Raw genomic sequence first — 26,669 nt, 5'->3', positions numbered from 1 at the left:
TGGACCTGGGCTGTGCGGGACCGGAGATATACCTTGGAAAGGAAGAGCAAAAGAGAGGAGATGGTTTTTTGCCTCGTGGCTGCTGTGGGGGAGCTCTGCACGGTCCTGTACTTTTCCAGGAGAGTTGAACGTGAACCTGTCTCTGGATTAAACTTGGTCCAGAAGACTATTAACATAATCGCTCCGGCTGTATGGACACACTGAGAATATGCTGAGATTGATTTGGTGGTTCCGGTGTCTGCTCTAGGGAGCAAGAGTCAGAGGGCGCGCCCTCAGCAATAATATGTCCCCAGGAGCGGGACAGCACCCCCTAGTGGCGAAGGCGTGCGGAGGTCATTGCAATAGCGTGGAAACAGCGCCACCTACTGAACATTCTGCAACATGGGGATTTGTCAACTCAAACTTTTCTGGAGGTACGTTTTCATTTGCCTATTTAAATTGGGCAGTATTGGGCTTATTGAAAGTGTACTGGTGACACGGAAAAGGAAAGTGAAAATACAAGATGGTTTGCCTACTGGAACAACGGGAATCAGAGAAAAATAGGCAGTCATTATTTCAATAATAAGTGCCGTCTATGAATACTGAGTTGTGAACATAGGGCAGCAAGCTTAGAGCAGTGAAAAAAGCATGGATTTTGGAGTCAGACAACGGGATCAAATTTCCATTAGCTTTGTGAACTTGGGAAAGTTACTTAACATCTCGGAACTCTAGTTTTCTGCATCTTGAAAGACCGGGGTCCTTGCGGTGTGTTACAGAAAAAGTTAAATGAAATAATGTATCAGAGTTAAAAATGAAATGTGTATCAAGTAAATCAGGTACTATGTATAAAAAATAGGCTTCGAAACCATAACATAAAATATCTAACATAGACATTTTTCCCCATTGTAAGAATTGCGAAATATTCCTGAAATGGATGTATCAAAAAGAGAAGAGAGAATATCTGTATTTTTTTAAGTAGTCTAAATTTTCTTTTCCCTGGAGTGGTTAATTCTGATGCTTCTCCAAAAAACAATCCATTTCTGGTCACAGGGCCTAGAAACAGAGTTCAACCAAACTGAGATTCCACTCACATTTATTGACAACGTCTGCCACGTGCTAGACATTTTCAGAGAGGCTTATGAGCAATAAAATATGAAGCTCCGAGATCATCCCTTCTTTCCACCAGAAAAATCTTGGTCAAGAATAGAAAAACCTCCTACTTTCAAGACTCCTCAGAAAAATCCAATACCGGCAACAACCCAAATGTCCATTAACAAGAAGACAGATTGTAGTCTCTCCATACAATGTAATACCACCGGGCAAGACAAAGGACAAACAACCAGACAAACACAACAATCTGGGTACATCTCAAATCTCAGGGGGAAAAAAGCTCAGATAGCCCCCCAAAAAATACACACACACACACACACACACACACACACATACATACGCTATATTTTGATGAAGTTCCAGAATACAAAAATCTAATCTGTGCTGGTAGAAATCAGAACAGTAGTTTGCACTGGATGGGGATGGGGACAGACAACCAGGGGGCACTAGGGAACTTCTGGGTGATGGAAATATTTTAAGTCTTAATTTCAGTGATGGTTACACAGGTAGGTACAGCCAGTGCTGTGCTGGAACCCACTGGAAACATCGAGAACGCTGATTGTCACATTTTCAGGAAGTTTGCGGCCAGTTGATATCCATAGCTTGGAATTCACTATGGTTAAAGTATTCATTCCACAGAAATTCAAATACTACAAAGCAAGGGCTTTTTATTCCACCAGAGAACCAGTTCTTAAACATTTACAAACATACCACTGTGCCTTCATACCTTTCTCAAAACTCATCAAACTATATGACTAATATCTCTGTATTTGCAAGCAATAGATCATGGAACACTACATCAAAAACCGATGAAGGACTGTATGGTGACTAACATAACATAATAAAAAAATAAAGTTGAAAGAAAATAATACCTATGTATTATACGGTATAAGAATTATACCTCAGTAAATGAGAGGGAAATCTCCACTATCAAAATGTGAAAAGGAACACAGCTGTGAGCCTCTGTTGGGCACTCAGTTGAGAGGGGAAGATTGTCGGCAGCTTCTTGGGGTTGACAAGGAGAATGTAAAGAAGCCTTTTTGTTCAGTCATAATGGATCCAAAGCAAGAATCCAAATCAAAATACCCAGACCTCATATACACAGCTGAATTTTTACAGTAGAAACACAGATAATAGACCTTCGGCCTCACCTTAGTGAGGAGGAACTGGAGACCTACATCAGAATGCACTGCCCATCTTCTACAATTTTGTTAATTTTATTTTTTAAAGCATAAAAGAGATTCTCTTGTATACAGTTCCATAATTTTAACACATGTAAAGAGCCCTATAATCATCAGGATACGAAGTAGTGCCATCACCCCACAAAATTCCCTCACACCCTGCCTTTATAATCACAGCCCTCCCCCCAACACAGACTTCTAACTCCTGGAAACCATTTGTCTATTCTCCATCGCTATCTGTGTTTTCAAAAACTGCAAATATGTAGCCTTCGAATGAGCAATATAAGACGTATTCTGTTAGAACAATGTCTTCCACTCAGCATACCTTGGAGTGTCATTGATTGTCGCACATATAAATAGTTGATTCCTTTTTATTCTTGAGTAGTAGTGCATTATGTAGACGTACCACAATTGTTTATCCATTCACCCACTGATGGACACTGGGATGTTTCCAGCCTGGGACAATTACGACTAGAACACTGGTAAACATTCATATACAGCTTTTTGTGTAAATATATGTTTTAATTTCTCTAGGGAGTTGGTCAATGTACATTGACTTTATAAGAAATTGCCAAAGTATTTTCCAGAATGGCTGTACCATTTTTCGTTCCTCTCCCCACCCCACCCCCGGCCCAGAAATGTATGAAAGTGAAGTTGCCCTTGATATTACTAGTGATTTTTATTTTAACTAGTCTAGGCATGTAGTGCTATCTTATGGCTTCGTGGTACCTTAATACTACCTTTGTCGTTTTACTTCACAATTCCCTAATACATAATGATGTTAACTTAATTGTGTGTGCTTATCTATATTCTTATGCTCTGCATACAAGTCCTATGACAGATGTGCGATTTGCAAATATTTTCTCCCAGGCTGTATCTAGTATTTTCATTCTCTTAACAGCATCTTTCACAAAGGTTTTTATTTCTGATGAAGAACAATATATCGGGTTTTTTTGTTTTGAACCATGTGTTCCGTATCCTGTCTAGGAACTGTTTTCCCAGCCTCAGGTCACAGGCTTTCTCACAGGTCACAGGTTTCCTCCTGCTTTCTTCTGAAAGTTTTAATTTCGCCTGTTACATTCAGATCTGTCATCTACCTTGATCTCATTTTTGCCTTTGTAAATGCCGTGAGCTCAGTGTTCTTTTCTACGTTTGGTGTTTGTTTGTTTATTTGCTTTTGGAGGTCCGGTTGTTCTAATATCATTTATTGAAAAGATGATCCTTTCTCTCCCAAACTGTTTTTGTACCTTTGCCAAGAACCAGTTGGCCATGTTTGCGTGGATCTATTTCTGGACTCTAGTCTGTTCCACCCATCAGCGTGTATCCGTCTGCAATTCCATGCTGTCTTGATGACGGTAGCGTCATGGTGTCTCTTAAAATTGTGTAGCGCGATTCCTGCAACAGTGTTCTTTTTTTTTTTCAAAACTGTCTGAGCTATTCTAATCCTTTGCCTTTCTTTATAAATTTTAAAACCTATACCAACAAAATGTCGTGGTGAGATTCTGACTGGACTTGGGTTCAATCTATAGGTCAATTTCGGCAGATTTTACTCTTTCGTGACATCTTCCCATTCATGAACATAGTGCGTCTCTTTATTTATTTAGGTCTTTGAGTTCTTTCACCAGCATCGCAGTGAGATTTTTATCTACGTGCTTCATTTTTGTGGAGCTTTTTAAGTGGTATTGTTTTTTAATTTTGCTTTCCAATCATTATTTCTGGTTGTGATCATCCATTTTATGTCCAGCTGGCTAGGCCATCCATGGTAGCCAGTACTGGGTCTCTTGATGTCCCCGTGAGGTAGTTTCTTGATGTCCCTGTGAGGTAGTTTCTAGATGGGATTAACATTTAAATCCCTAGAGCTTGAATAAAACAGATCCTCCTTCAGAGTGGGAGTGGGCTTCATCCAGTTAGAGAAAAAATTAAGATCCCCCAAGGAAAAAGGAATTCTGCCTCCAGAGATTCTCTCGCCAAGTCTTTCCTGGGTCACCAGCCTGCTGACCTGCTCTGTAGACTCAAACTCACCAGCCCCCACAGTTGTGTGAGCCAACGCCTTAAAATAAATCTCTTTCTCGTTCTTTCTCATATATATATATGTGCGCATAGGGAGACTAGAGAAAGAAATACACACACACACACATACACACACTCCATATATTTTTTCTTTGCACACATCCTATTGGTTGTTTCTCTGGAGAAGCCTGACTTACACTGGTATACAGAAATATAATTCATTTTTTATATATTGACTTTATATCCTAGAATCTTGTTAAATTCACTTACCAGTTCTAGGAAGATTTTTACAGATTCCTTGAGATATCCTACATACAGAATCATGTCAACTATAAATAGAGACTCCTTTATCTGGGCTGGGATGGAAAGCCCAGGGTAAGAGGGTAGCATCTCCTTTAGATTTTCTTATTAGGTGAGATATTTTATGAAAGCATATTTTATGAGAGATATTTTATGAGAGCATTTATGAGTGAATGTCCCTGGCCCTTTTGAAAGCATGAACGTTCTGAGAGAAAGGAACAGAGAACAAGGGTTTTCTCGATTGTGAGGTGGTAAGGAGAGGTGACTCAAACACCAGGGTAGGGAGAACGGGCCCAGACAGGGGGGCAGAAGACAAGTGGAACAAAGCCCAAAGATAAACCCAGGGAGACTAGGCCTTTAGAGGAAGCGGGAATCTGATCTTAAACTGAGGCTGAGTCCATCACAGGGGTCCGGGTAAGTCCGGTGCATCTCTGGGGGTGCCCAGTCTTTTAAGGGGATGGAGGGTGGAGCTGCTAAGAAGTTCTCAGGGCTACAGCTCATTGAGGGAAAAGCAGAAATGGTCACTGCAAACTAACCCGGAACAGAGCCTGGGTTAGAGCATTCTGAGCCCAGCAGGAGATATTTCACTGGAAGTCTCCAGAATTCTGAGACATAAGCATCCCTTCTTGGGAGCCCTTCTATTAAACTGAAAGTCCAGGTTGAGAGAGGCTCCCCGCAGAACAGCATAACACATTGGCCACTGGGCCCAGCAGAGCCGTACTGGTACAAGTCTGCAAAACTCATGCTCAGTGTGCAGGGATGCACCCAGACCCGGAGGTGTAGCTGCTGTCCTGGGGCAGCTATATTTGTATGTGAGCTCATGAAAGGCTCCTATAGGACTGAAGAGTCTGGTGACCGTATCCAACTTGGAATCTGAACCCAATTTCAAGGTTGGGGGGGGGCGGGTGCTGGAATTGCCATACCACCAAGCAAAACTTAGACACCAGCTGGGTGTCTTACAATTCAACTCAATTCTGACGCCCTCTACACCAAGATAGCGTGTACACAGAAATAGCGTCTACGCAGAAATAGCATCTACACAGAAATAGCGTCTACTCAGAGATAGCATCAGATCCCACAGGTTAAGGGTTCAGTCCTGCAAGGCCATCCCCAACACACTCCCCTTTCACATGCCAATCATAAACCCAGGTAGTCACCTGTGGCTTCTGAACAACCAAACCATCCATAAATCAGAGATGCCCACAACCCTCACCTTGGGTTCAATTAATTGGCTAGAGCAGCTCAAAGAATTCAGGGAAACATTTTAGTTACTAGATGACCAGTTTATTATAAAAGGATATAAGTCAGAAGAGCCCAATGGATGGGAAGCAAAGGCCAGGTATGCGGGAAGGGGCTCAGAGCTTCCAGGCCCTCTCGAGCATTTCCCCATGTTCACCAACCCCAGAGGCTGTCTGAACTACGTCTGTTTGGGGTTTTATAGAGGCTTCAATACACAGGCTTGATTGATTAAATCATTGGTCATTGGTGATTGCACCCAATCTCCAGCCCCTCTCCCCTGGGTGGGGAGACAGAAAGTCCCAGCCCTCTAGTCACCTGGCTGATCCCCCTAGCAACCACCCCTCATTCTTAGGCCATTTAGGGGCTTTCCAAAAGTCATCCCATTAACATACCTAAATACACCTGTATTTCTCTTGTCACAGGACAGCCCAAGAGTTTCAGGAGTCCTGAGCCAGAAATGGGGACAGAGGCCAAATATGTGTTTCTTATTACGAATCACTATATCCCAGGACACCAGACACTTGGTGTAGACTTTGAAGGGTCTGGAGATCCCGTGAGATCGTGGGGGTGCGGGGACCAGTGAAACTGGAGTTTTTAACCCATGACATGCTGTTTCTACATACTGTGAGGTCAAGAGAAATTTTTAAATAGGGGGATTGCATTTTTGTCCCTCGAGAACCCTCCCTATTCCTCCATCACAACACCTTGGAGACCTGCTTTTGCCATTTCCACAGAACCAGAAGCTGTGACAGTGACCACCGATGAAGCTGCTGACAATGGCAGGATGTCATCCAGTTCCGCCTGAGGCTGCCCGTTAATCATCACATCCCCTCGCTTCTGCTTACTTTTCTCTCATCCCATGGAAAGTCCCTCACAGCTGTCCCCAAGTTCTCCCAGGCTATAGAACGCTCTCCCTCAACAGTCTGTCAAAACACCATTAGTGCCCCTCGACACAGTCGTCACTCCCCTGCCCCTTCCTCTGCGGACCACTCTCCCCTGCTGCCTCTCTATCTCCACCTCCAGTAACCTTTCCCAGCTTCCCTCCAACCCACTCCTCCCCATCCTTTCTCCTCCTCCTTCCCCCGTCCCCCACACCAAGACTGAACACTTGTCAGAGAGCGTGTTACCTCTGGGCCCCTCGGAACCTCCCGCAGCTCAATCCCCGAGATTCCGGGGCTTCCTCTCCACCCCCCAGCTCCCTGACATCCCTGGGCCTCCCGACAGCTGGGCCCTTCCTGGATGCCCTCACACCACCAAGCTAAGCCAAGGTTCCAAAATAGCCTCCTGAACAATGATGACAACTGCACGGTTATTTTGGAAGGTCTGTACGGCCGAGACCCAGAACAATGCAAGAAGACAATGGCACAGTGACCACCGGGAGGGAAGCATGGCCAGCTGTTTGTGCCGATGAATTCTCACGCCTGGACTTCTGCATTTCTACAAAAGGATGACCAGAGAGAGCATGGAGGAGCACGAATGATGAATCTGAAACCAGATGCCTACAGCTCCCATCCCTGAAATACACAAGGACTGTGTTAAAAAAAAAAAAATTTCAATGGGGTAAATTTGAAGATTTAATTGGCTTTATTAAATGATTTATGAATGGGCAGCATCCCATCTAGCAGGTAGAGGGGAGTTCCACTGATTGAGACAAAAGAAAGGTTTTTAAGGGTAAAGAGAGGGGTTTTTTAAAAAAGAAGAAGAAGAAGAAGAAGAAGAAGAAGAAGAAGAAGAAGAAGAAGAAGAAGAAGAAGAAGAAGAAGAAGAAGAAGAAGAAGAAAAAGAAGGAGAAGGAGGAGGAGGAAGGAATTTATTAGCAAGGAATGCATTGTTTAGGCAAGGCTGTGATCCTAGGGGAGAGGAAGGGGTCTCTCAGGAAATTTCCTAGTATTGGCCAGGATTTTTCGTGTTGACTGATTAAAGGTTGCATTCCTACTGCACTTAGGTTAGGCATTAAGCCTTTGTTTGCTGCCTGGGCCTAAGTGACACCATTTGGGGCCTGTGGTTTTCTTTTCAACAACTGTAAACACATAGAAATATCTTTCTTTAAAATTGGCTTTATTGTTTTCATGAGATGACCAGAATCAGGGCCTGGATTCTTATATATCCGGGTCTATGCTAAGCACTGGCTCCCTTTAAAGAGTGATTTCAGGGGCGCCTGGGCGGCTCAGTCAGTTAAGTGTCTGCCTTCAGCTCAGGTCATGATCCCAGGGTCCTGGGATGGAGCCCCACATTGGGTTTCTTGCTCAGCAGGGAGCCTGCTTCTCCCTCTGCCTACTGCTCCCTCTGCTTGTTCTCATTCTCCTTCTCTGTCAAATAAGTAAATAAAATCTTTTTTTTAAGTTTTTTAAATAAATAAAAAATAAAGTGCAATTTCAAACTAGCCCTGAATGGATTCTAATTATGTATGACTGTATATTACTTTATTTTTTGCGTTAAATGAAAATTCAACTGAATAATTTAAAAAACCCAACCGACTTTTTTGAATGATTCATGAATCAGGCGGCATCCCATCTAGCAAAGAGAAAGGAGCCCTATCAAGCTGCAGTAAAGGAAAGGTTTAAAGGTAGAGAGGGAGCTAGGGGAAACGATATTAATAGCAAAGAATCCATTGTTTTAGGCAAAATCACTCTCCTAAGGGGAATGGAAGGGATCTATCAGTAAATTTCCTAGTGCTAGCCAGGAAATCCCAGGTTGACTGGTCAAAGGTTACACCGGGAGAGGAGCTGAATCTGTACTTAGGTTAGGGTTAGGTATTATGTTTTGGTTTGCTGACGTGGGACCCTTAACATTGAGCGACTCCATTTTTAACATCTGCAAATTTTATACAACATACATGTAGAAACATACATAAGTCATTAAACTCACAGCTTGATAAATATTCACCAAGTAGACCCACCTGGGAAACCAGCGCTCAGATCAAAACACAGAATATTACAAAACCCTAGAAGCCCCCCAGCCCCGCTTCCTGTCACTATTCCATAGCCCCCCAACCCCAAGACAACCAGTATTTTAACTTCTAACATTACAGATTAACTTTCCTGGTTTTTTTTTTTAATATAGTAAAATCATACAATATGCACACTTTAGTGGCTGGCTTTTTTCACTCAGTGTAAGTTTATGAGATTCATTCTTCTCGTGTGTATTTGTAGTTAATTCATTCCCATTGTTGTACAGTATATCAGGGAGTAACTACACCACAGTCTATGTTCATCCATTCCATGGTGAGCATTTGGGTACTTTCCAGTTTGGAGACATTAGGAATGGAGGTGTTGTGAACATTCTAGAACATGTCCTTTGGTAAACATATGCAAGCAGTTCTGTTGGGTATATATTTTGGAATGGGGTTACAGTTCTGGGAAATATATTTCAAAGAAAGGGAAGCAAGCTCAAGTATGACACAGACTTGACTGAATTCCACGATTGTAGCACACCTAATGTGGCCATGGGCCGTGGATGGAGCGTGTTTCCTGAACAACTGTAGTACTGTGACACATGTACAGATCTCAAGGAGATTGTTCAGAAAAGCACTGGACTTCTTTAAAATGATGGGAAAGACAAATAAAAAAATAAAAATAAAATAATGGGAAAGAGCCTCAGGAAAGGATTATAGAATCACTCAGATAAATAAGGCTAATGGGTGGGGCCAATAACTATCTTCAGAGAATTTTTTTTTAAGATTTTATTCATTTATTTGACAGAGATCACAAGTAGGCAGAGAGGCAGGCAGAGAGAGAGAGAGGAGGAAGCAGGCTCCCTGCTGAGCAGAGAGCCCGATGTGGGGCTCGATCCCAGGACCCCGAGATCATGACCTGAGCCAAAGGCAGAGGCTTTAACCCAATGAGCCACTCAGGCGCCCCTATCTTCAGAGAATTTAAGATCATACAGTTATTCTTCATTCTTATATGTGGAAATTTCTGCTGTGAACCACTGGGAAAGGAGACAAGCAGGAAATGGGAAGGGGACCATATGTGCCTGTAGGCCCTAAAAAAATCTTCCCTGGGAGTTATTTATAATCCTGCATGGGGGTAAGGAGGCAGATCTTCTTCCTTAAGGAAAGAAGATTCCAAGTCACCATTCTCTGTCCTCGGTCCTCATACTACATGGGAGTAAAATAATTTCATTAATGCCGTCAGATCCCCTCACCCATATATACAAAATATTTATGAATAACCCTGTCATTTCTGCTCTTTGAAGATAAGGGACAGAATTAGTCTTCCCATTTCAAAAATAGAAAAAATAGTACCAAGGGAGTCTGCATTTTCTAACTTAAGTTTTAGTCAATGATTTTGGAAGTTCTGTCCTAGTAACTGAAGTGACACCAGCCTGCGAACCCAAAGAAGCCCAAATCATCGCAAGCTGACAAGGCAGCGTGGCTGTGCCTCGAGCGCCATCTTGCGTTCACCGTGTGACAGCGACACGTTCTACACATTGTAGCAAGCGTTAGTCAGTCATTCAGTGTTGGGCACTATGCCTCCCTCACTACATTAAGTCCAGGGCATTCAGAGATTGGTAAGACAGTTTTAGAGTTCAAGTTTTAATTGCCATATGAATTGGGGCAGCTTACTTTAACCTCATTGCGCCTCAGTTTCCTAAACCTGAAAATGGAGATAAAAGTAAGAAACTCAGGTTCTCAGAGGAGTATGTGAGGGAAGCAGCACAAGGCACATCAGGTGTTCGTCCACTTGGTAATCGCTCCACACGTGGTAACCACAAAGCAGGCTCCCTTGAAGAGCTGACATTCTCATGGGGGGAAAGTGGGCACGTAAGTAGAACACAGAAAATACACGGTGAGTAATGAAAAAGAAATACAAAATGTTCATGAATATTCAATCCGCATAGACAAGCATCAAAACTAATATTATTCTCATGGGTGACCTTCAGGCATTATGCATTAAGACTTCATTGATCTCAGTCAAAATATGAGTAAGTACGTGCTGGGGCACCTGGCTGACTTAGTCCAGAGAAGTATGCGACTCTTGATCTTGGGGTCATGAGTTCGAACCCCATGTTGGGGTAGAGATTACTTAAATAAACAAATAAACTTAAAAAAGAAGAAGTACATCCTAAAACAACAATAGGGGACTTCCTGTGTGTCCACAGAACTTTCAGGCAGAGATAAGTTGCCTAACATCATTTTGTTTCAAACTCTTTCTCAAGCCTTTGTTGTTAGATATTCACATATTAATATATCATATCTACGTATTAACATTTCAGAAATTTATTTCATCTACACCAAATATTCTCTAAGTTCATTAACGTTGGAGAGTTAAAAGCAGAGACTACAGTTGACAAGAATAATGGCATTTGAATAACAGCAGTGCCTCTGTCTGGAACTCACCCCAGCAAAGACAGCAGGATGCAGTTTCCTTTCAGCCGTGCACTTGTTATCAGAGTTCCTGAGTGTTTCAAGAAAGGTCCCTCTAGCCTCCAGACACTACCAACCACCTTCTTTGCAATCAGCTCCCCTCCTCTGGTCAGTTGGTTTTTCTTCTCTTTGCTAGAGCTGCTTTCCTCTCTCTCTCCTATGACTCGCTTTACTGATACTAAAATCTCTCCCCTCGCCCACCCTCAAGCCCTACTGTGTCCTGAAGCTGGGCCCACATACTCCCACTGGGAACCTTCTAGGCACCATTATTCCCTCTCGCCTGAATGCAGCCCCTCAGCTAGTCCCTAACACAGGAGTGGGTGCCTCAGGCCAGAGTGGGGACTGGAGGCTGCTGCTCCAGAAGAGGAAACCCCACTTTCCCTTCTTTCCCTGCGGCATCCCCAGGGGGCGGCCTCATGCCAGCTTCTCTGGCCCGGCTGGTAGCCACCCAGACCCTCAGTCTTCCACTTTCTTTCAGATGCAGCACCTAACAAGTACAATGTACAGTGTTTTGCCTCCCATTGAAAATTACCAGGCATGAAGAAAAAAAAAAAAAACCACAAAACTACCATCCATAATGAAAAGAAAAAGCAAACACTAAGCCAAATCCAGAAACAACACAGGTTATACGGTTAGTGGACAAGAACATTGAAACAGGTTGTGTACAAGTATTTCCTATAGGTTCAAGAAGTTAGAGGAGAGACTGAACATGTTGGCAGAGATGTGGAAGACACAAAAAGACCCAAATTGAACTTCTGACAATAAAACTACAATTCTTTTTAAGAATTTTTTTTTTAATTTCAAGAGACGGGGAGGGGCAGTGGGAGAGGGAAAGAGAGAGAATCTTAAGCAGGTTCCACGCCCAGGGCAGAGCTGAATGTTGGGCTCCATCTCACGACCCTGAGATCATGACATGTGCCAAAATCAAGAGTCGGACCTTTAACCAACTGAGCCACCCAGGCATCCCCCTTTTTTTAAAACTACAATTCTGAGATGAAAACACACTGCGTTGGATTGACAGCAGATTATACAATGAAAAAGAAAAGGCTAGTGAACTTGGTGACAGAGCAATGTAAACCATCCACGAGGAAACACAGAGGGGGAAAAATATTGAAAAAATTGAAAAGAGCATCAGGGCACTGGGTGACAACTTCAAGCCTAAGGTATGAAAAAAGAGACCCTAAGAAAGCTTCCGAATGTAACAAGGAGTCCCCTAAAATGCCAGAGAGCCCATCAGAATTTTTAAATAGCTTAAATGGAGTAAAAAATCTATTTTTTGTAGGCTAAATGCTGTCATCCCAGGACTTTCAACCACACTGCTCATTTATCAGTGTTTTTTTAATGATATAAAAATAATACATGACCAAGAATGGTTCATTTCAATAATATGAGAGCTGTTCAACAGTGGGACTCCTAGCAACATAAACCATCATACTTGTATGCTAAAAAAGAAAACCTACATGATTTTATAAATAATTGCAAAGAAAGTTGTTTCCCCATATTTATTTTTTTAAGATTTATTTATTTATCTGAGACAGGGAGCGCATGTGCGTATGGCAGGGGGAGGAGCGGAGAGAGACTCTCAAGCAGATTCTGCACTGAGCAGGCAGCCCATGGCAGGGCTCGATCTCACAACCCTGAGATCACAACCTGAGCCGAAACCAAGAGTTGGAGGCTTCAATGACTGAAGGCGCCCATCCAGGCGCCCCTGTTTCTCAATATTTAATAGTAGCTCTAATAAAAACACTAACTAAAATAGGAATAGAAAGAAACTACTTAAATATGATGAAACTCTTTAGCAAAAACCAACGTTCAACTTCAGCTTTCAATCACAGTGGAATAAGAGACTGGATTCACGCTCCCTCCTTAAACAGCCAAATGCTGGAGCAAATATGTGAAACAAAAGTTTTCAGATGTTGTACTTCAGCCAGCACAGGTCAGTGACCCCAGAGAGAAGGAAAACAAGCAAAGTGATCCCGAAAAGTGCCCCCAGCTCACCACTGGAGAGTTTCCAGACTGGACGCAGAAAGTGGAAACTGAAACAGAGTCCGGCATTCTCCCTGGGTTAAGGAGAAAGTTTCAGAGCTGGAGGAGGTCAAGGTGAGGAAAATGTGTTAGTGAAGCATCAGCGAGGGAACTGCAGAGAGAAAGCTCTGGAGATCTGCAGGGGCGTCCCTGGAGTCTTTGGCTGAGCACTACAGGGTCCTGCATGTGGAAGGAAACCTCCAAGGCTGGGAAAGGAACACCAGAGAGGAAGAGGCAGACCAAGCTGGGGAGCTCTCAGGGCCAGAAATAGTGCTCCCCCCGCTAGCCAGGGTGGGAAGACTGCCTGTCACCTGAACCCTCCGACACAGGGCTCAGAAGCATAGTGCCTCTGTTGGGCCAGATTGGCCCTTGATGAAAAGTTAGGTTACACCTGTCCTATCAGAGCTTAAAAGCAAGCCTCAAAAAAAAAAAAAAAAACCAAAAAACAAACAAACAAAAAACCCTCCCGAATAATGTACTGCATTCTAAACGAAGCCCATAAAAATCTAAAGGAATTAAAAAAAAAACAAAAACAAAACCAGCACCTGATAACAGAAAACACAAAATGTCTGGAGTCCAATCAAACATTACCAGGTATGCAAATAAGCAGGAACTATGACCTATATCCAGGGCGGGGCTAAGGGGGGCAAGGGTAGAGGGCGGGCTGGGGGGAAAAATCTATCCATTGATCCACAAAAAAAATCAATTCGAATGAACACAAAGAACTGTATTTTAACCAAGATTCCATACTCTGTCCTCATCAAAGCTTTTAGCAGCGGATGCTGCCTCAAGGTTACAGAATTGGCAGATTTCCTTTCCCTGATTTTTGGTGCTAATAAACCAAAAAGTTGTTAAAAGGAAAGAACAACCAAAGGCCAACGGACAGATCGCTCCTGGGGAGTTCTCTAAGCTTCACGGTTTCAAATCCTGCTTCGCTCTCGACTCCTTTCCATTCTTCCTGCATCGCGTGTGTGTTCCTCCCTTCTCTTGGTAAGTATATTCCTGTTTTTATTTTTAACAAAAAATAATTCAAAAACAAAAACTTAAATATGCATATAGACACACCCCAGCTTACGCCTGGCCACTATTAAATGGATGCTTCAATTTTGTCCTTTTTGCTTTAGATCTCTCAAATAACAGAAAACACTTACGATACACCGCTGTGTGCCAAGCCCAGTCAGAGCAGTGCACATATGTACATACTCTCATATGAAATACATATGTTGGTAATCAGATCAGCCCTGTGTGGCAGATACTATCATCATTCCTATTTTGCAGTTGAAGAAATGGAGTTCTGAAGGCTGCAGTAAGTCACACGGTTGGTAACTGGCAGATTTGGGTTTGGGCTCAGATAATCTACAACCAGAGCCCATGATTTTGATCATAAACTCTACTGCCTTTAACTAATACAGAGGCTATAGAATAGATTATCTATTTTTTTAAAAAATTAAACTATACAGATAAAACCAATACAGATCCCTCCCTTCTTTTCCTCTCTATATCCCTCCAAATAACCACTCAGCTGAAGATGTTCTCATACATGATTTCCCCCTCACCTGTTCCCATCCTTGGATCTCGGATGAGGATGATTGAATGAATCCCATTCCTCAGTTTTCACCTTCATTGTTAACTATGATTTTCATAGTAGCATTATACATAATATTCAAACGAGTTTTGTATGTGTCTTCTAAATTCCATATTGGAATGCCTGGGTGGTTCAGTCCTTAAGCGTCTGCCTTCAGCTCAGGTCTTCATTTCAGAGTCCTGGAATCAAGCCCTGCCTCAGGCTCCCAGCTGTGCGGGAAGCCTGTTTCTCCCTCTCCCACTCCCCCTGCTTATTTCCCTCTCTCACTGTGTCCCTCTGTCAAATAAATAAACAAAATCTTAAAAAAGTAAAAAATAAATAAATTCCGTATTTAATGATTTAATGTGTTTGTATGTATCTTCTAAATTCCATATTTCATCCATGTTGGTGGTGATGGTAATGGTGTTTGTGTGTGTGTGTGTGTGTGTGTGTGTGCATGCTTTAAATTTATATAAAGGGCATTTTACTGTATAAACCTCGTATTATTTCTTACTATTTTTACTCAGCACCGTTTTTACAACATATCCTTGTTGTTACATACATTTCATTGTTGCTTCTAATGCACACGGCATTCCCTAACATGTATCAACTGCATTGTCTAATTGTCTCCAACTCCAATGACCATTTATATACATGCCTTGCTGTGAGTCTGCATGTGAATTTCTCTGCAACATATGAATGCTTAATTTGACCCAATACTACAACTACTCTCCAAAGAAAACTGTACCAATGTCACCACTTCCCCAGCAATGCAGGAGGGTTCTTATTTTTCCCACACTCTTACATTTTTTAGCATTATGGTGATTTCTAATTTTTGCAAATCTGATGTCCAATCTTTTAATACAGAGTACATTTTTCTATTGCTAATGAGCTAGAGTCCCTCTTTATTACTTTTCATTTGGATTTCTCTGTTTGTAAATTATGGTTTATATCATTTGTCCATTTTTCTGTTGAGTTTCTCATTGTTGTTTCACAAGAGTTGTTTGTATATTCTAGCTAATAGAGACTAATAGTCTCTTGTCAGTTTTAGATATGGCAAATATATTCTCCCAGATCCTTCATTTAATAAAAATCTGTAATTTTGATGCAATGAAATCCATTAAATTTTTTTGCTTTCTGCTTTGTGCTTTGTGGTCTTAAGTTGCCATAAAGATATTTTTATATAAGCTTTTTTAGGAATGTACCTTTAGATCTTTGGTACATCCGAAGTCCAGCTCTATAAATAGGGAAAGATAAGAAAAGGATGCAGTTTTAGTTTTCTATTCATGGGCCAATTTTTCCAAGAACATCTACTAAGCATTGATTTGTGGCACCAATGTTTGTCATGTATCAAGTTTATATAAACAGGTGGGCCTATCTCTGAGCTCTCTGTTTTGTTCCATTAGGCTATTTGTTAATTCTCTTTAAATTGTCTTTGTCTAAAATGGATTGGGCATAAATGTAAGAATTCCTTTCAGGACTTTCAGTTCTGTTCCATTGATCTATATGCCTATACTCACACCAGTTCCACACTGTCTTAACTAGCATATTAAAATTTAAATTCAGAAAGAGTAGCCTGAGTGGTTCTGTGGGTTGAGTGTCTGCCTTAGGTTCAGGTCATGATCCCAGGGTCCAGCGATCGATTCCTGCATCGGGTTCCCTGCTCAGCCGAGAGTCTGCTTCTCTCTCTTCTTCTGCCCTGCTTGTGCTCGCTCTCTCTCTCTCTCTCTCAAATAAATAAATAAAATCTTTTTTAAAAATTTTCAAAACATAGGGCTGCCTGGGTGTCTCAGTCATTAAGCATCAGCCTTTGGCTCACGTCATGATCCCAGATTCCTGGGATCCAGCCCCGCATCGGGCTCCCTGCTCCAAAGGAGTCTGTTCTCCCTCTCCCACTCTCCCTGCTTGTGTTCCCTCTCTTGCTGTCTCTCTCTCTGTCAAATAATTAATTAAAATCTTAAAAAAATTTTAAATAAAATCAGAAAGTGTAAGTTCTCCAACTTAATTCATATATATCAGGGCTAGCCCTCAGCTTTTTAGAACATTTTATTATGCAATTTGTTAACACACACAGAAGTAGAAGGAATAGTGTAATGAACTTTTATTACCTATCGTCCAGCTTCAACAACCTTGCTTCATCTGTACTTCTCCACCCCGTACCCGTGGTGGGTTATGATTTTTAATACCTTTACTGAGATATAACTTACCCCAAAATCCACCAATTGTAATGCACTATTCAATGATTTTGAGTAAATTTAAGAAGATGTGCAAACATCACCACAGCTCAGTTGGAGAAAACTTCCATTGTCCCAGAATGTTCCATCTTGCCCAACTGCCATCAGTCCCTACCCCTGCTCCTACTCCAGCCCCAGGCAATGAACCATTCACCTGCTTTCAATCTCTATACATTTGTCTTCTCCAAACACTTCTTATAAATGGAATCATATAGTACGTGGTCTTTTCTAACTAGCTTCTTTCGCTCACCATAGTTTTTAGTCATACATGTTGAAGCTTATATTATTGAAGCTTATTTTGGTAGTTCATTTCTTTCTGCTTTTGTGTAGGATTCCATTTTATAGATGTAACACATTATCATTCACCAGTGGACTGACCTTTGAATTGTTTCCGATTTTGAATACTATGTATAATGCATATGAAAATGTGCATATAAGCCTTTGTGTGGATACATGTTTTCATTTCTCTTGGGTATACAGCCAAGAGTTAAAATTTCTGGGTCAGATGATAAATTTGTTTAATATTTAAGAAACTGCCAAATTGTAATCCAGAGTGGCTGTTCTGCTTGATGTTGCTATAAGCAATATACGAGGGTTCCAGTTTATCCATATCCTCCCCAATTCTTACTATTTTCTGTATTTTATTTTTATTTCCACAATTACCTCTTATTAATATCCACTTGGGGTTGGGGGGGATTCCTTTATTTTTTAATCTAACTTAGTGTGTGTATTGGTGTCTCATTATGGTATAATTTGCATTTTCTTAGTTCTAATTTTGCTAACCATCTTTTTATAAGCTTTTATTTATTTTTTAAAGATTGATTTATTTATTTGAGGGAGAGAGAGAAAGCACATGAGCAGGGGGAGGGGCACAAGGAGAGGGAGAGAGAATCTCAAGCAGGCTCCCCGCTGAGCATGGAGGCCGACACAGGTCTCCATCCTAGGGCCCTGGGATCATGACCTGAGCTGAAACTGAGAGTTTGACACCCAACCAACTGAGCCACACAGGCGCCCCTGTTTGGGTGGGCTTTTAAATATTCATATAACTTTGATGGTGAAACGTCTTTTTAATCATTTTGCCAGTTTTTTAATTGAGCCCCCTTATTATTAAATTGTAAGTCTTCTTAGTACATTCTAGATAAAAGTCCTTTATCAGATAACATAACTTGGAAGTAGTTTCTCCCAGTCTGTGGCTCATCTTCGTTTTCTCACTGGTGTCTTTTGAGTTTTTCATTTTGATCATGTCCCATTTCTACAATTTTTCTCTCACTAATCATGCTGTTGGTATGGATATCTTGGGTCCTCCTTGGTCCATCCCGTGCAGACATGTGGAAACTTATCCAGACCTTATGGCTGTCTCATAACCCAGATCTTCCTGTTACCTTTTTGGCCAGCGCCCCCCCCCCGCCCCCCATTCATTGTTCATGCCAGCCAGGACTACAACCTCAGGCTAGCTGAGCCATTGGTTGGACCTCTCTGTTTGCTCCTGCGATCCTATTACTTCCAGTCCTGCTAGGAGTAGGTTTTTTTTGTTTGTGAGCCCCCTCTGATGGTGAAGCTGTTTTTTTTGTTTGTGAGCCCCCTCTGATGGTGAAGCTGTGGGTTTTCACAGTTTGAACACCTTGGTAGAATATCCCACAAACTGAGGTAGAAGGTGGAAGAAATGGGAGCAGCCTCGGGTAAGAGAATCACAGAACCTACTGTTTGCTGGAGATTTTTTTTTTAACATTTTATTTATTTATTTGAGAGAGAGAGAGAAAGAATGAGAATGAGCATTGGGAAGAGGCAGAGGGAGAGGAACAAGCAGACGAACCCCCTCTCCCCCACACCGAGCAGGTTGCCCAACGCAGGGCTCCATCCCAGGACTTTGAGATCATGACCTGAGCTGAAGTCAGGTACTTAAACTGACTGAGCCATGCAGGTGCCCCAGAACCTACTGTTTTAATTCAAAGTTTAGCATTTCATTAATAACTACCTCTAAATTAGTCATATGCCTTTGGTCAATCTCCAGAGCCCTGGAATGGTTGTTTTGACGATTTAGTCCAGTTTGATAATTAATTTTGGAGGAGAGAATTTGCTGGGGAGTTCCTTCTTGGCACTGACCAATACTGGGTTGGGGGATGGACTAATGCAGGCAAAATGACACTTTTCTTTTTTCTTTTTTTTTTTTAATATATTTTATTTATTTATTTGACAGAGAGAGATACAATGAGAGAGGAAACATAAGCAGAGGGAGAGGGAGAAGCAGGCTTCCCTCCAAACAGGGAGCCCGATGTGGGGCTTGATCCCAGGACGCTGGGATCATGACCCGAGCTGACGCTTAATGGCTTCGTGGCTGAACCCAAGACACCCCTAAGATGACGCTTTTCTTCTAAGACTGGGAACAAGACAAGAGTGCCTCTCTCACTACTCCTATTCAACATAGTACTAGAAGTCATAGCCACAGCAATCAGACAAGTAAAAGGCATAAAAAATATCAAAATCAGAAAAGAAGAAGTAAAATTTTCTTCGTAGATGATACAGTCCTGTGGAAAATCCTAAAGACTCCACCAAGAGACTTAAAACTGGGCGTCTGGGTGGTTCAGTCAGTTAAGCACCTGCCTTCAGCTCAGGTCATGATCCAGGGCTCCTGGGATGGAGCCCCGCATCAGGCGCCCTGCTCAGTGGGGAGCCTGCTTCTCCCTCTCTCCCTGCCCCTCCCTCCTGCTCCTTCTCATTCTCTCTCTTGTTCTTGCTCTTGCTCTCGCTCTTCCTCAAATGAACAAGTAAAATCTTTTTAAAAAAATGAAACTGTTAAAATTAATAAATTCATTTAAATTGTAGTATAGAAAATCAACATAGAGATAACAGTTGTGTTTCTTGCTATACGAAACAACAAAGTATCTGGAAAAAAATAGTCAAGAGAAGTGTCATTCAAAATAGCATCAAAAAAGAAAATACTTAAGAGTAAATTTAACCAAAGAGCTGAAAGTTCTATAAAACTATAGGACTTTGATTAAAGAAACTTAAGACATAAATAAGTGAGAAAATATCTAATTTTCATGGATTAGAAGATTTAATATTGTTTAAATGTCCATACTATCCAAAGCCATCTATAGATTCAATGCAGTCTCTATCTTTATCTATCTCTGTTCAATGGGTTTTTTCCATAGAAATAGAAAAGCCAATTCTAAAATGTGTATGGAATCAAAAAAGACCATGAGTACTCAAAGCAATCTTGAGAAAGAAGAACAAAGTTGTATGCACCTCACTTTCTGATTTCAAACTATACAGCAAAGCTATAGTAATCAAAATAGTATGACCCTGGCATAAAAATAGACAAAGACCAATGGAACAGAATCAAGAGCCCAGAAATAAAGCATTGCATTTATGGTCAACTAATATTTGATAACAGTGCCAAGAACACTTAATGAAGAAAGGACAGTGTCTCCAAGAAGTGGTGTTGGGAAAACTGGACATTCATGTGAAAAAGAATGAAATTGGACCCCTATCTTACACCACGCACAAAAATTAACTCAAAATGGGAGAAGGAATTGAATAGATTTAAGCATAAGGACTGAAACCATAAAACTCCTAGAAGAAGGCATAGGGGAAAAGCCCCTTGACATTTGTCTTGACAATGATTTTTTTGGATGTGACACCAAAAGTAGGAGCAACACAAGCAAAAATTAGTGAGTGGGACTATATCAAACGAAAAAGGTTCTGCACAAGGGCATTGGGGTGGCTCAGTCAATTAAGCATCTGCCTTTGGCTCAGGTCATTGTCCCAGCAACATGGGATTGAGCCCCACCCACATCGGGCTCCCTGTTCAGCGGGGAGTCTGCTTCTCCCTCTCCCTCTGCCACTCTCCTTGCTCATCTCTCTCCCTGTCTACCTCTCTCTCAAATAAATAAAATCTTTAAAAATAAATAAATAAATAAATAAAAAGCCTCTGCACAACGAAAGAAACAATCAACAAAATGAAAAAAAAACCTATGGAATCAGAAAATACTTGCAAATTATATATCTGATAAGGAATTAATATCCAAAATATTTAAGAAACTCATACAACTCAATAACAAAAACAAAAAACAAAACAACAATCTGATTTTCAAATAGGCAAAGGACTTAAATAGACTTTTTTTTTTTCAAAGAAGACATACAAATGGCCAACAGGTACATGAGAAGATGCTCAACATCACTCATCATCTGGGAAATGCAAATCAAAACCACAATGAGGTATTATCTCATAGCTGTTGAAATGGCTAATATCAAAAAGACAACAGATAGCAAATGTTGGTGAGGTTGTGGAAAGGAACTTTTATGTACTGTTGGTGGGAATGTAAGTTGGTATAGTTACTACAGGAATAGGTACGGAAAAAAATTTTTAAAGATTTTTTTTTTTTATTTGACAGAGAAAGATCACAAGTAGGCAGAGAGGCAGGCAGAGAGAGAGGAGGAAGCAGGCTCCCCGCTGAGCAGAGAGCCCGATGCGGGACTCGATCCCAGGACCCTGAGATCATGACCTGAGCCAAAGGCAGAGGCTTTAACCCACTGAGCCACCCAGGCACCCCGGAAAAAAATTTTTAAATAGAACTACCATATGATCCAGCAATCCCACTCCTTGGTGTATACCCCAATAAAATGAGATCACTATCTGATCAAGATATCTACATCTCTGTGTTCATTGTAGCATTATTCACAATAACCAAGACATGGGAACAATCCATCAACATATGAATGGATAAAGAAAACATGAGATATATCAATCTGTCCATATCTATATCTATCTACATATGGAATTTTATTCAGCCATAAAGAGGAAGGAAATTCTGCTCTTTGCAACACGGATGCACTTTGAGGGCATAATGCTAACTGAAAAAAGTCAGACAAAGAAAGACAAATACCATATGATTTCACTTATATATGGAATCTAAATATCCAAACTCGTAGAACTAGAGAGTAAATGGGTGGTTGCCTGGGGCTAGGGAGTGGGGGAAATGAGAAGATGTTGGTCCAAGGGTATAAACCTTCAGTTACAAGTTGAATAAGTTCTGGAAATCTAATATCAGAAGGGCGACTATAATAAATACACTGTATTGTGTACTTGAATGTTGCTAAGCATAGATCTTAAATGATCCCACTGTAACAACAACTCCCCAAAAATGGTAATTATGTGAAGTGACAGATGTGTTAACTATGTTACTGTGAGGGGCGCCTGGGTGGCTCAGTGGTTTAAGCCGCTGCCTTCGGCTCGGGTCATGATCTCAGGGTCCTGGGATCGAGTCCCACATCGGGCTCTCTGCTCGGCGGGAGCCTGCTTCCCTCTCTCACTCTCTCTGCCTGCCTCTCTGCCTACTTGTGATCTCTCTCTCTCTGTCAAATAAATAAATAAAATCTTTAAAAAAAAAAAAAAAAAAAACTATGTTACTGTGATAAACATTTCCCAAAATATACATATATCAGGTTATCACATTGTAAATCTTAAACTGACATGTTATATGGCAATCATAGCCCAATAAAGCTGAAAAAATTTGAGAATTTTTACGTATTTTACTGGATATTTATTCCTTTTTTTAAAGTGGCTATTTAACTCCTTTGTTTATATATTTTTTAAAGATTTTGTTTATTTATTTGACAAGAGAGAGATCACAAGCAGGCAGAGAAGCAGGCAGAGAGAGAGAGAGGGAAGCAGGCTCCCTGCTGAGCAGAGACCACCCCCCCCCCCACCACCATGCGGGACTCAATCCCAGGACCTTGAGATCATGACCTGAGCGGAAGGCAGAGGCTTAACCCACTGAGCCACACAGGTGCCCTCCTTTGTTTATATTTTAAATGTGCTTTCTGCCTATTTCTCACCAGCTTGAGGACATTATTTGTCTATTTTGTATACGCCTCCTTTATCAATACATATTGCAAATATTTTCTTCCCATCTGTGGCTTGTCTTTTCAGCTCCTTGTCCTTTTCTAAACACAACTCCTTAATTATAATCAAGTCTCATTTATGAATCTTTTCTTTTATAATTGTTGCTTTTTTATGCACTTTATAGGAAATAGTTTCTTTTTTTATATATAAGTTTGGGGTTTTTTTTAAGATTTTATTTATTTATTTAACAGGCAGAGATCACAAGTAGGCAGAGAGGCAGGCAGAGAGAGAGGAAGGGAAGGAGGCTTCCCGCCAAGCAGAGAGCCCGACTCTGGGCTCGATTCTAGGACCCCGAGATCATGACCCGAGCCTAAGGCAGAGGCTTAACCCACTGAGCCACCCAGCTCCCCATATAGAAAATAGTTTCTTATTCCCCAGGTTGTAAAGATATTTTTCCATATTGTCTTCTAAAGTCTTTATTATTCTTCCCTTCACAATTAGATCTCCAATCTACCGTCACCCATTCTGGGGAACAGTGAGAGGGAGGCGTCAATGTATAAACATTTCTGTATAGACGCACTATTGACCCAGCTCTGTTTACTGAAAGACTATCCTTTCCACCAGTGCACTGCAAACTTTGACATAATTCAAGTGACTGATTATGCATGGGTCAGCTTCTGGACTCTGTTTTCTGTTCTTTTTGTTAATTGGTCTGTTCTTGTGCCAATTTCCGTACTATCGTGCTTACTGCAACATTGTAGTAAGTCTTGATATTTGATAACATGAGTCTTTCAGCTTTGTTCTTCAAGTTTGTCTTAGCAGTTCTTACCATTTTTGCATTTCTGTGTCTGTTTTAAAATCGGTTTATTGTTTTCCACACACACACATCTTGAGTGATTGAGATCACATTGACTCTATAGATCAATTTAGAGAAGATTAAATCATACTGAGCCTTTCAAAATGTGAACATGATATATCTCTCTTTTACATAGGTCTTCTTTCAACTCTCTCAGTGTTGTTTTATAGGTTTCTGGGTAGAAGTCTGGACATATTGTGTTAGATTTACTTATTAATGATGATTACCTAAATTAATTGTCTCATTAGAAATTGCCCAATGGTGGGGCACCTGTGTGGCTCACTCAGTTGAGCCTCTAACTCTTGGTTTCAGCTCAGGCCATCATCTCAGGGTCGTGAGATGGAGGGCTCTCCCCATTCCTCCCTGTGCTGGGCATGGAACCTCCTTAAGCTTCTCTTTCTGCCCCTCCTTCCCTCCCATGCTTGTTCTCTCTCACTCTTTCTCAAAAAAAAAAAAAAAAAAAAAAAAAATTCCAAATGGTAATTTTCTAATTCTATCATCCATTCTGTACTTCCTAGATAGAATTTTTCTACAAATACTCTCCTGCATTCTCTAAAACTATCTAATTTCTCTGCTTTACAGTTCATATAAGGAAGGCAGGATAGGGGCACCTGGGTGGCACAGTTGGTTGAGTGTCTGACTCTTGGTTTCGGCTCGGGCCTGATCTGGGGGTTGCGAGACCAAGCTCCACATTGGAAGCCCAGAATGGAGCCTGGTTGAGATTCTCTCTCTCCCTCTCCCTCTGCCCCTCCTGCTTATGCTCTCATTCTCTCTCTAAAATAATTAAATAAGATTTTTTTTTTAAAGAAGACAGAGGAGGAGGAGGAGGAGGTGGAGGAGGAGGAGGAGAAGAGGAAGAGGAAGAGGAAGGAGGAGGAGGAGGAGGGGGAGAAGAGAGGAGGAGGAGGAGGAGGCAGAGGAAGAAGAGGAGGAGGAAGAAGAAAGGCAGGATAAATGCTTAATTCCTTCCCTTTAGTTACTAATGAGTTGGCCCTCCAGCAACCCCCAAAACTCACTAGTTGTGCTCATTGGTAAAGGAAATCTCATGTGCAGTCTTTCAATCCCCAGTCAGCACCCTAAGAATGGGCCTTGGGCCTGGAACACTTCCTTACCAAGAGACTCAGAGCCTGTGCACCTGTGCCAGGCTTACAGCCTTCTTCTGCTTAAACATGTGTGTCGATGGCCTCAGGCACACCCCTAGCATTCGTTATTTCAGGCAACATGGGGAGGTGTTCGGGGTCTTTCCACTCTGGACAAGAAGGGCGCCTACAGACCTATTGCCCTACAGTGGCTGTCAGGAATGGAGGGGGACCTTGGTGGCCACAGGGGACCCACACACACTGTTGGAACTGACCTTGTGCTGTTTCGTTCTCTGTGAGAGAAAAGCTTTGTTCCATCCAGTGCTCTGCTGGCTTTGTTTTCCTTGGTGCCTCTGATACCAAGGTGCAGTGAGCAGAGTGTCTGGACTTCTACTCCAGGTGGCTGGCGTTGTGATAAGCTTTGCTATCCTCTAGGTAGTTGGAGTCCTCCCCTCACTGTGTTCTGCTTGACAGTCTGGCACAGTGAGCAGGGTCACCAAACTGTGGCATGGTGGAAGCACAAGGGCTTGTCATCTCCATTGTCCCGGGGTGGTGCCGGCCCCTCAAGGATCATGGACTGCTTCCCTCCGCCTTATGGGCATAAATGGGATGTAGATAATCTCCCTGTCAATAGGACTGAGCTGGTGCAATGGATGAGGGCAGAGATACAAGACGTGGGTCCTAAGAACACCTATACCCTGGCTCTTGGCCACCCTCGCATTGCCACACCACCAGCCAACTCCCAGGGTATCCCAAAGGTCTGTCAGGGGAGTTCATTGAGACGACATGACTGCCGGTTGACTTGCAAGCTGGACTCAGGCAATGGAGGCTCTTCATCCCCACCCTGTCCTTAGAATGTGCATTCTGCTCAGCTTTCCAGCTCCCAGAAGCTGCCCCAAGGATATAGCCTTGGATATAGTGGATATAGCCAAAGATAGAGTGATGTAGTATTTACCATCTCGATAGTAAATACGATTAAACCCAGGTAAGGCGTCTACATAAACTTAAGATTCAGTAGGTAGGTATAGAGCTGTATTCATCTTGTAGCTGCCCAAGACAAGCCTCATATGTTCCCTTTATTGTTAAACCTGCCATCTACCAATCTGGAATGGCCTGCCTCTTCAGTCTCTTCCTGCCCTCTGGGTATGGTGACCAGTTTCAGATTTTGTCTGGGAGGTTCCCAAGGTTGTGAACCAACAGGGTCACTGGTGATGTCCAAGGGAAGTAAGGGAGCCCTGTGGGGGGAGTTCCACCTAGTCCCCCTCATTTTGGGGCCTCACATAAGACCTGTTTTCACTCAATGCCAAACCACTGATGGCATCGCTAAACACAAAACTGTTGAAATAAGATCCTTCTCTGAAAATGAAATACAAAACTGGAAGACAGATACAGACAGAGGCCAGGGTAATATCCTGCAGCGTGGCTGGTGTTTCCATTTGATAAAGAGGCACTGCAGACCCAAATGTCTCAGTCTGGGGGGCACAGTTAAGGGTGGGGCCGAGGTCAGTGGCCCTGTACCTCTGTCAGGATAAAAAGGGAAAAGAGAGAAATCGAGACTTTTATGGGGCTCTTGGATACTGGTGCCATAAGGACCTGAAAATTAATGACTTTGGGACATTTGGGGGTAAATGAGGTGACCCATGGCAGACAGGTGCTCATATGCTCAATATGCTAACTTTGGGTGGGACTTGACCTTCAACTAACCCAGGTCACCACAGGTGTTTTGGCCATCCATCACATCAATGATACCTTAGCTGGAAAGTCCACCAAAAAACAGGAGGAGGTGACACTTCAGTTAGTCATTGGTACAATGACTAGTGGCAGCTGGGCTATAAACCCAGGGAAAGTACAGGACCCAACACAGCAGGTGCATTTCCTA

At 42.0% G+C, this 26,669-nt stretch overlaps 1 protein-coding gene across 1 annotated transcript in view; it reads left to right on the top strand.

Moving 5' to 3' along the window:
* Positions 1–14,078: 14,078 nt before the first annotated feature.
* TMEM45B (transmembrane protein 45B) overlaps positions 14,079–26,669 on the top strand; it is a 57,585-nt gene continuing 44,994 nt past the window's right edge. Inside the window, exon 1 of the mRNA XM_080815841.1 lies at positions 14,079–14,202. The gene's annotated coding sequence lies outside the window, so the exon portion shown is untranslated. The remainder of the gene's footprint in view (positions 14,203–26,669) is intronic.

This window comes from Martes martes (genome assembly GCF_963455335.1).
Source record: "Martes martes genome assembly, chromosome: 10".
Lineage (NCBI taxonomy): Eukaryota > Metazoa > Chordata > Mammalia > Carnivora > Mustelidae > Martes > Martes martes.
Note: the sequence above shows the minus strand (reverse complement) of the source record. Positions and strands in the feature narration are given on the sequence as shown.